Source organism: Dasypus novemcinctus, chromosome 2 (genome assembly GCF_030445035.2).
Source record: "Dasypus novemcinctus isolate mDasNov1 chromosome 2, mDasNov1.1.hap2, whole genome shotgun sequence".
In the NCBI taxonomy this organism is placed as follows: domain Eukaryota; kingdom Metazoa; phylum Chordata; class Mammalia; order Cingulata; family Dasypodidae; genus Dasypus; species Dasypus novemcinctus.
The window spans coordinates 191,963,211-191,971,028 of NC_080674.1; the positions used below are offsets into that span (position 1 = coordinate 191,963,211).

General features: G+C 41.5%; 4 pseudogenes; 2 read left to right on the forward strand and 2 right to left on the reverse strand.

The window, feature by feature from the left end:
* Window positions 1-967: 967 nt before the first annotated feature.
* On the reverse strand, window positions 968-2,587 carry LOC101433869 (mitochondrial fission factor pseudogene; annotated as a pseudogene).
* Window positions 2,588-3,459: 872 nt separating this feature from the next.
* On the reverse strand, window positions 3,460-4,399 carry LOC139440092 (olfactory receptor 2Y1-like; annotated as a pseudogene).
* Window positions 4,400-5,471: 1,072 nt separating this feature from the next.
* On the forward strand, window positions 5,472-6,366 carry LOC101432998 (general transcription factor 3C polypeptide 4 pseudogene; annotated as a pseudogene).
* A 2-nt stretch (window positions 6,367-6,368) lies between these two features.
* LOC139440096 (general transcription factor 3C polypeptide 4 pseudogene) lies at window positions 6,369-6,896 on the forward strand (annotated as a pseudogene).
* The last annotated feature ends 922 nt before the right edge of the window (window positions 6,897-7,818 follow it).

Consider the following 7,818-nt stretch of genomic DNA (forward strand, 5'->3'; position numbering starts at 1 on the left):
AACCAATCCAAGGTCCACAGGATGGAGGAATAGAATATGGATTAGAGTGGACTTACTGATATTCTATTCATGAACTACTGTGATTAGTAATCAAAGAAAATGTGGCATTGGTGTGGAGAAAGTGGCCATGGTGGCCGCTGCGTGTGGGGAATGGGAGGAAGAGATGAGATGTGGAGGCATTTTCAGGACTTGGAGTTGTCCTGGGTGGTGCTGCAGGGACAATTATCGGACATTGTAGGTCCTCCCATGGCCCACTGGATGGAACATGGGAGAGCGTGGGCCATGATGTGGGCCATTGACCATGAGGTGCAGCAACGGTCAGAGATGTATTCACCAAATGCAATGAATGTGTCATGATGATGGAGGAGAATGTTGCTATGGGGGGAGTAGTGGGGTGAGAGGGGTGAGGGGTATATGGGGGGGCTCATATTTTTTGAATGTCATATTTTAAAAATGAATTTAAAAAAATAAAAAGAAAAAAGAAAAAAAGAAAAAAAAAAGAAAAAAGAGTTGCAACACAATCTTGAACAATTGAAAAAAACCATGTTATGCCATGAAAGATGGTATTAAATGCATCTACAAAGCAAATTTGAAGAGCAGTTCTCAGCGATGTTAAGGTTGTACCTACACATGTCCATTATGCCTATTCAGAATGCTAATGGTGAGTATATGTTCTTATTAATGAATGTTCATTGAGCAAAAGAATGAAATAAGTTGGATGCATCCTCTGTAGAAACTGTGTTACAATGTAAACGGAACACAGACAGTAACTGCAAACCATTTTATAAGCAAACTCTGTAAAACCAGAAACTGTTGAAGCAAATAAATCATCAGGGGCATGTAAAAAAAAAAATAGGTTTTTCTGTAGAACAGCTTGGAAGTGTGTACAGCTGAGTGGCAGAACATAACTTTACTTCTACAAATCTAAGTCCTTCCCCATCCCTTCCTTTCTGGAAGAAATACATTTTTAGGATCTGGACTATAAAACAGCATACAATGCAAAGACAGAAACAAAGAAGTTTGCAAATTCTTTATATTTCCAGCTGTTGAGACAAATATTCTTGAAAGCTGAGGTTACCTCTAGCGGCGGAACTAGAGCCAGCTATTAAGCAGCCAGAATGCTACAGTAATTGAATACATGACCATTTCTCTTTTAGCTCGTTCTTTGTTCTCCTCATCTAGAAGTTGTAGACATCTGTTTAGTTTGATTATCTGTCGTCTTAATGAAGTTGCATCTACAACAGCCATGTCATCTGAAGTTCCTTCAATTGAAGTATCTGTATTTGAAATGCCATACATGGTATCATTTCTGACTGTCCATTTTGGCGAACGGCGTTTTCACTCATAGAGCGCTCTTTTCAGCCTGCCAACTGTACAGACTTTTTCATTTTGAGGGCTTGGAGGAGGTCTTTCTAAATCTAGAAATTCCAGTGGTCTTTCTCTTAGTGTAAGTACACGAGGTGGTGTTTTTAGCACCGAAGGTTTAAAAGGAGTTGACTGAATAAGGTCATGATCTGTTGGTCTTGAAAATGGAACATCTTCATCATTTCCTGCTACAACAACCCTCTCTGGACCCTGCACAATTACACTAGCATTTGGAACTCCTTTTTGGAATCCTTGTTCCATGTCAGCATTTGATGGTGCCACCTTTAATTTTTCTGGGGCCCTCATTCGCTAATACCTTCGGTGTATTCCATTTCATAGTGAATCCATTTCCGCCATCTCAGCAGCAGTGGGAGAAGGAAATGCTGCCCCACTCACCAAATGTGTACCAACTACTGCTTACTATTTGGCATTATCTGCTCCTGGGCTTCATATTAAGCCCTTTAACTTCTGTCAACGTGTATGTGATGGATTTAGAGCCACTTTTGTCCCCCTGGGCCCGCTGGAGGGTCACCGGCAAGGGCCGCGGCCCTTTGGCTCCCGGGGCGCTCTCAAAGGCGGTTGAGCGAGCGCACGAAGGCACCCAGGCAACCCACCGGCAGGAGCAGCCCGCAGCGGGCCGGGAAAGACTTCATAAAGAATTAAGTGACATTGTAGTATATTGTATATCACGGTGCTTAAACTATATAGTTCAATAAATGGGAATTATTATTACAGGAAATATTAGTTTTGAACAGAGAAAAAACATTGCCTCAGACCAAAAATGTGAGTATCTCCAGAGTCTAGAATCCTGGCTAAGATTGACCAAAGTAAAATTGCGAAATCCCTCTCCAACTACCATTCTTTCTAACCCCAATCTTTCCCTATTAAAAATTTACTCTCAAAGAAAGATTCATTGGCAAGGTGTCATAGTAATGGTTGGATTTAGAGTTGCAGAAACAAGAAGCAAACCATCATCCAATATTGCTATGTGAACGTAGATAAATTACCTAAAACCTTTGAAGTAATGTTTCATCATGAGTAAACAGGAAATATAAAGTATCTATTTCACAATGCCACTGTAGAAATTAATGGCAATTTTATACAGGAACAGTTTTTATAATATCAAATATTAGTTATTTTTATTGGAATAAAAATGATTAACTCAGCCTGAAAGTTACTGAACCTAATAAAAGTTTTAGCAAGGGTACCTGCACTCTAACATGGCACGAACATTTAAGTACATGGACTGAAATCACCAGAGTGGAATTTGAAGTATTCTTTGTCTTCATGCTTTAGCCTAGAGCCTCCTGAACTTCCCCTCACTCTCTACCACAGAAATCTCTTTATATTCTCTTTGCAATCACTGTTACATGTTTCCTTTCTTCTATATCATGTCCTCTTGGCTCATTATTTTTATGTTCATTTCTTCTCTATTCTGTTCTCTCTTGCATGAAAAATATCTTGTCTGTGACACCAGTCAACATTTATTGAAACTCTTGAACAGCTGATATTTGCTCACTTCTGACTTTTTTTTTTAAGTAGGTAAGTGAAATGTCTGAGACTTTACATGTTCCATGAAGTACCTCTGTTCATAATTTCTTTATTTGCTCCAAGTATCATATGTGGGTCACTACTGTAAGAGACCTTAGAAATGGGCCCTGGGATGTGAAAGGACATGGCCAGGTCCTTAGTGAAACAGCACAACTGAGCCCATGTCTTCATCCTTGAGTTCAGTGCCAATTAGATGGCACCACATTGGGAATGAATGACTTTTGGAAAAGGTTTTGTCATTCCAAATTATGTCTTCCCATTCCCACACTTACCTAGTATCCAGTCTCTCTCCACAAGTGTCCGTGATAACCCCCACTCCATTTCCAACCCCATTTCTTTGGAGATTTGTGATCCAAATAAATATTTATTCCCTGCTGCAAAATGATCATAGACTCAGAACTAGAACTTCTAAGCAGGTAAGGTGCTAAAACCCAGAGACCTACTGAGAATTATTTTCTATCAAATAACTGACCTCCAAGGAATAGGATTGACTCCATGATCTTAGAATTATTACAGACAAGTGGATAGGTCATTCTTCTCCTCCTACCCCAAGTTTTTGCCTTGTCCTAGTACATTCCTCAGAGACCCCATCACATCCTTGTTCCTCAGGGTATATAACTCAGAGGATAGTTTATGAGGGTAATTATAATACTAAAAAAAGGGAAACAAACTTGCCTTCACTCTGAGACTAACTGAGCATGGGTTGGAGGCAAGTGTAGATGATTGAGCCATAACAAAGGGATGCCACTAACAGGTGGCATCCACAAGTCCCAAAAGCTTTTCTGCACCCAACCATTGATTGACTCTTAACACTATCTGAGCAATATGTACATAGAAACCTAGAATTGGTGCTGTAGGAACCACCAAGGCTATAGCTTGGCCATAAATATTTCAGCCTCTATCCCTTGGTCCTCACAAGCCAGGTTCAGGAACACAGGCCTGTCACAGAAGAAGCGATTCAGGTGATGGAGCCCACAGAGGGGCATGGCCATCACAAGATCTTTCTGAATCAGAATGTTCATGAAGCCTTCTGCCCAGGTGGTGACAGCCAGTATATGCCAGAGATGTGTGTGCATAATGGCCATGTACTGGAGTGGTCAACAGACAGCAACATAGTGATCATAGGCCATCACCACCAGGATCTCACAGTCAGTGGAGCTCAGAATAAGGGAGATGAAGAGCTGGGCCACACACTCTCCATAGGTGATGGTCTGCTCTGGGCTATGAAGGTTGACTTGAAGCTGGAGCACAGCACTAGTGGAGCACAGCAAAGGTCCACAAAAGACAGGTGGCAGAGGAATAAGTGCATGTGTGTGTGCAACCAAATGTCCAGGTGAGAGAGAATGATAATGGTGGTGTTGCCCTAGAAAGTTAAGGAGTAGAAAATAAAAATAAAGACAAAAAGGATGAGTTTCAGTTGAGGTCAGTATGAGAAGCCCACCAAAATGAAGCTCTTTCCACAACTGGTGTTGAACCTTCCCATAGCCGTTCACTTACCAAATAGCAGAAGACAGTTTATGTCTCTTATGAGGAACATGAGTTAATATGTTATCTCATGGGATTCCCTAAATACTCTGTCTTGTGTTTTATTGTTGATTTCACTATTCAGTTTCATTTTGTCCAGTCTTCTACTTTTCATACTCTTCTGTTCCTTAGAGTGGAGGTCACTGGATTAGGAATGATCTGGCCTTCGTTCAAACCTAAGTCCTGCTGCCTGCTTATTTGGTCACTTTAGCCAAACAACTCAATCCCTTGGATAGGATGCTTACTTATTTGAAATTACAGACAGTGTATAGTTCCCTCACAGTATCTGAGGGAATGAAATAGTGAAGTAATGTGGAAACTGACTCAAGTTCTAAGTTGTATTAGATTCTATGGTGTTCTCTTCTACTTCTATTCCTGGGTAGCATTAGGTAGCATGTTTCAGTAGATTAGGATCCAGGTCTAACAAGGCTGAGATTACCAATTTGATCTCTTGGTGCTCATTTGCTTCCTTCTGCCCAGTGACTATGGTCAGCATAACCAATCCTGGAAGATCTACCATTTGTAGAAAAGTCCTGAGAAGAGAGCACATCTGTCTCTTGGGGTAGAAGGAAATGAGCAACAAATATCCTCCTTATGATGAGTATTCATGCCACTTCTCTCCTACTGATAAATCCATCACTAAACTCCCCAGTGAGAGTTTCCTCCTCCCTACTCCAATTCTCCTTATATAATACATTACAGTTCCTCTCTGGCATTTGTCACACTACACACAAACTACTTGTTTATGTATTTGCTCCTCTCTTAAACAAACCACTGGTTAATGAAAAAAAAGTCACGGAAAATCAGAAATAAACTGAGATGAATGACAATGAGAACACAACACACCAAAAATTATGGGAAAAACCACCATGGTACCCAGAAGTGAGGCTTTTTTGCTGTGCCCCAGGATCTAGTCTCTGAATAGGAGGGAAGATGTCCACTGACCACAAGCTGACTGGCCTCCACTGCTGGGGAAAAGGGGAAGGTGAGTGGGGTGGCCAAGTTTGACGGAAGGAGTTGGAGCCTCTTGCATGTTCTGGAGCCACAGACTGCCTCAGGGTCCAAGGCCCTGCAGCATCTTTGTACTGGAGCTCATCTGCCATGTGTACCACCCAGTCCAAGACATGGCCATCCATGCACTTCAGTGCTTGCTCTTCTCAAACCTGCCTCCTCAAAGTTCTCTTTAAAAAAGGAAGTTTTATTTTCATGTAAGGAGAAATTTGCCACCTCTACTGATCCTATAGTCAGTCAAACTTTCATATTGGATAGGATGTTCAATCCTGAAGGGAAGGCTTTGTCACCAATGAAAGGATTCAGATACACTTGCTGGTCCCCCAGGGGTTGTGATGCCTATGGCAGCACTGGCCATGGACAATCGCCTGATTGTGCAGGCTCATATCCACCGACTATGGTGGGTATAGTTTGTTTACCAAACTGAGATTTACTAAGCACATCTTTGTGAGACCAGTTCCAGGCTCTCTTAAAAATGAAGACCCAGAAGGAAATTTGGTGACTTTGCTGAGTTTCAGAGGAGTCACAGCATGCATACCCTAGAGAGAATGGAGGGTTCGAGCATCTGTCCCACACAGCAGGCCAAGCACAACAGTGGATGCCGCCATGTTGATAGTGTGCTCCTTGGCAGTCCTCTTTGACAATGGTAATATTGCTTTATGGCAATTTCAGCTACCATTTTTGGAAAGGAATCCATCTCTTCATGCAACACAATTGAGTCAGGAATCAACTCTCCTAGTGTTTTGTTTTGGTGGTAATAGGAACACAATAATCGGAAAATGAGTGGCCTGATAGTGGGGAGTGCTTCTGGATCCGTAAAAACTCTTCCTGTCAATCTCAATACAGTTAAAGGACTTTGCCTTAAGGCAGCCAGTTGTCCTGTGGAAGGAAATGGGCCAGTTGCCCATTCCACCCAGTCTGGAGATGTTGGAGGCCATGAGCCAATGGAAGAAAAACTCCTTGAAATCCAAGGAAGAATTGAAGATGTGGAGATGATCCCGACTAAGGAACACATGAAAGGAGTTTTGGGAGAAGTTTACCTGCACACCTGGATCACATATATCTTAGCAGAGGACTTTGGAACTTTTTAATATCTGATGAAGGGTTTGATGACAGAACAGCATGGGTGCTGATTGGACATATCTGAAAGAAGATAAACTCCCTGAGCACTGTAACTTGTGTAAAGAGGTATTGCCATTCACAGCTCACAAACAGGCAGTCTGTTTCAGTGATCATACGTGGCTCTGGTGCTTTTTAACCTACCAGTCCTGTCAGAGTTTGATATACAGAGGATGCTTGCTCCATGACAGCATTGCACGACATACAGCACCAGAAGATCCTGACTGGATTAAGAGGATTCTGCAACTCCCTGCCCTTTCTGTGATTCTCCTGTCTTCTTAATGTCAGTGGTGGGAAGATGGACAAGAACATGTTCTCTGCTATAGAAAACATTCTGTAGTCTGAAGAGAAAGGATGCTCTGGAGTAAGTCTGGGCTTCACAAGTGGGGAAGTACTCTTCATAATTGAAAATATAACCCTGAGTACTCATTTCTGAAGTGCATTCTTTATCTCCAAGGATTTAAAAATGACAGAATGAAGAGATTTTAAGTTGTTGCCCCCCACCCATTACCCAATGAGATACATTTATTTTTCAAGTGTCTTGACCGAAGCAGTTTGAACAGTAGAACCTCTTATCATTTCTAGAAACAGAATGGTCTCTTCTAGAGAATTTGGATAAGGACCTTGCTGGGCTGGGTTAGTTATTTTACTACTTTGTATAAGAGTGGTCTATTAGAACATTGATTCTCTGTACAGACTTGGTCCAATGGCATTCTTAACATTCTGATCTGCAGTCAATATCTGGTTCAGCCCACATACCCAGTTGAGAGGTTTTAACCTCTTTCTTTTCCTCCTCTCCCTCCCAATCCACGGATAGTAACCCACTGAACTGTGAGGATGAGAGGGAGTTTTGACTTCTGGCAGCAGCTCGAACCTAGTATGCATCTGAATTTCTCTCAAGGAGCTGTGTACTAGATGATGGAGTAGTGATTCTTCCAAGCAAATACTTGAACCCTTGGAAGCCTAAAAAAGTGGGAGCAACACCAGAAATCTTTACTCTAATTGTGTCTGATACAAACTATCATGTTTTACAAACCTTCAAAAAATTTGCCAGGTTTATTTAGTGAATTTCAAGAGTATTTCAGCTGCAACTGTAATAACTGTTTCAATAATGGAAGAAATAGAAGGAATGTTGCTGCACTGCATTTAAATTGAGGAGCAAAGCTTCCATAAATTAGACCTTGTAAGCTACAACACTGTTGCATTTTGAGTCTTGTGTCTACATACATATCACATTTTCTTTGTAGG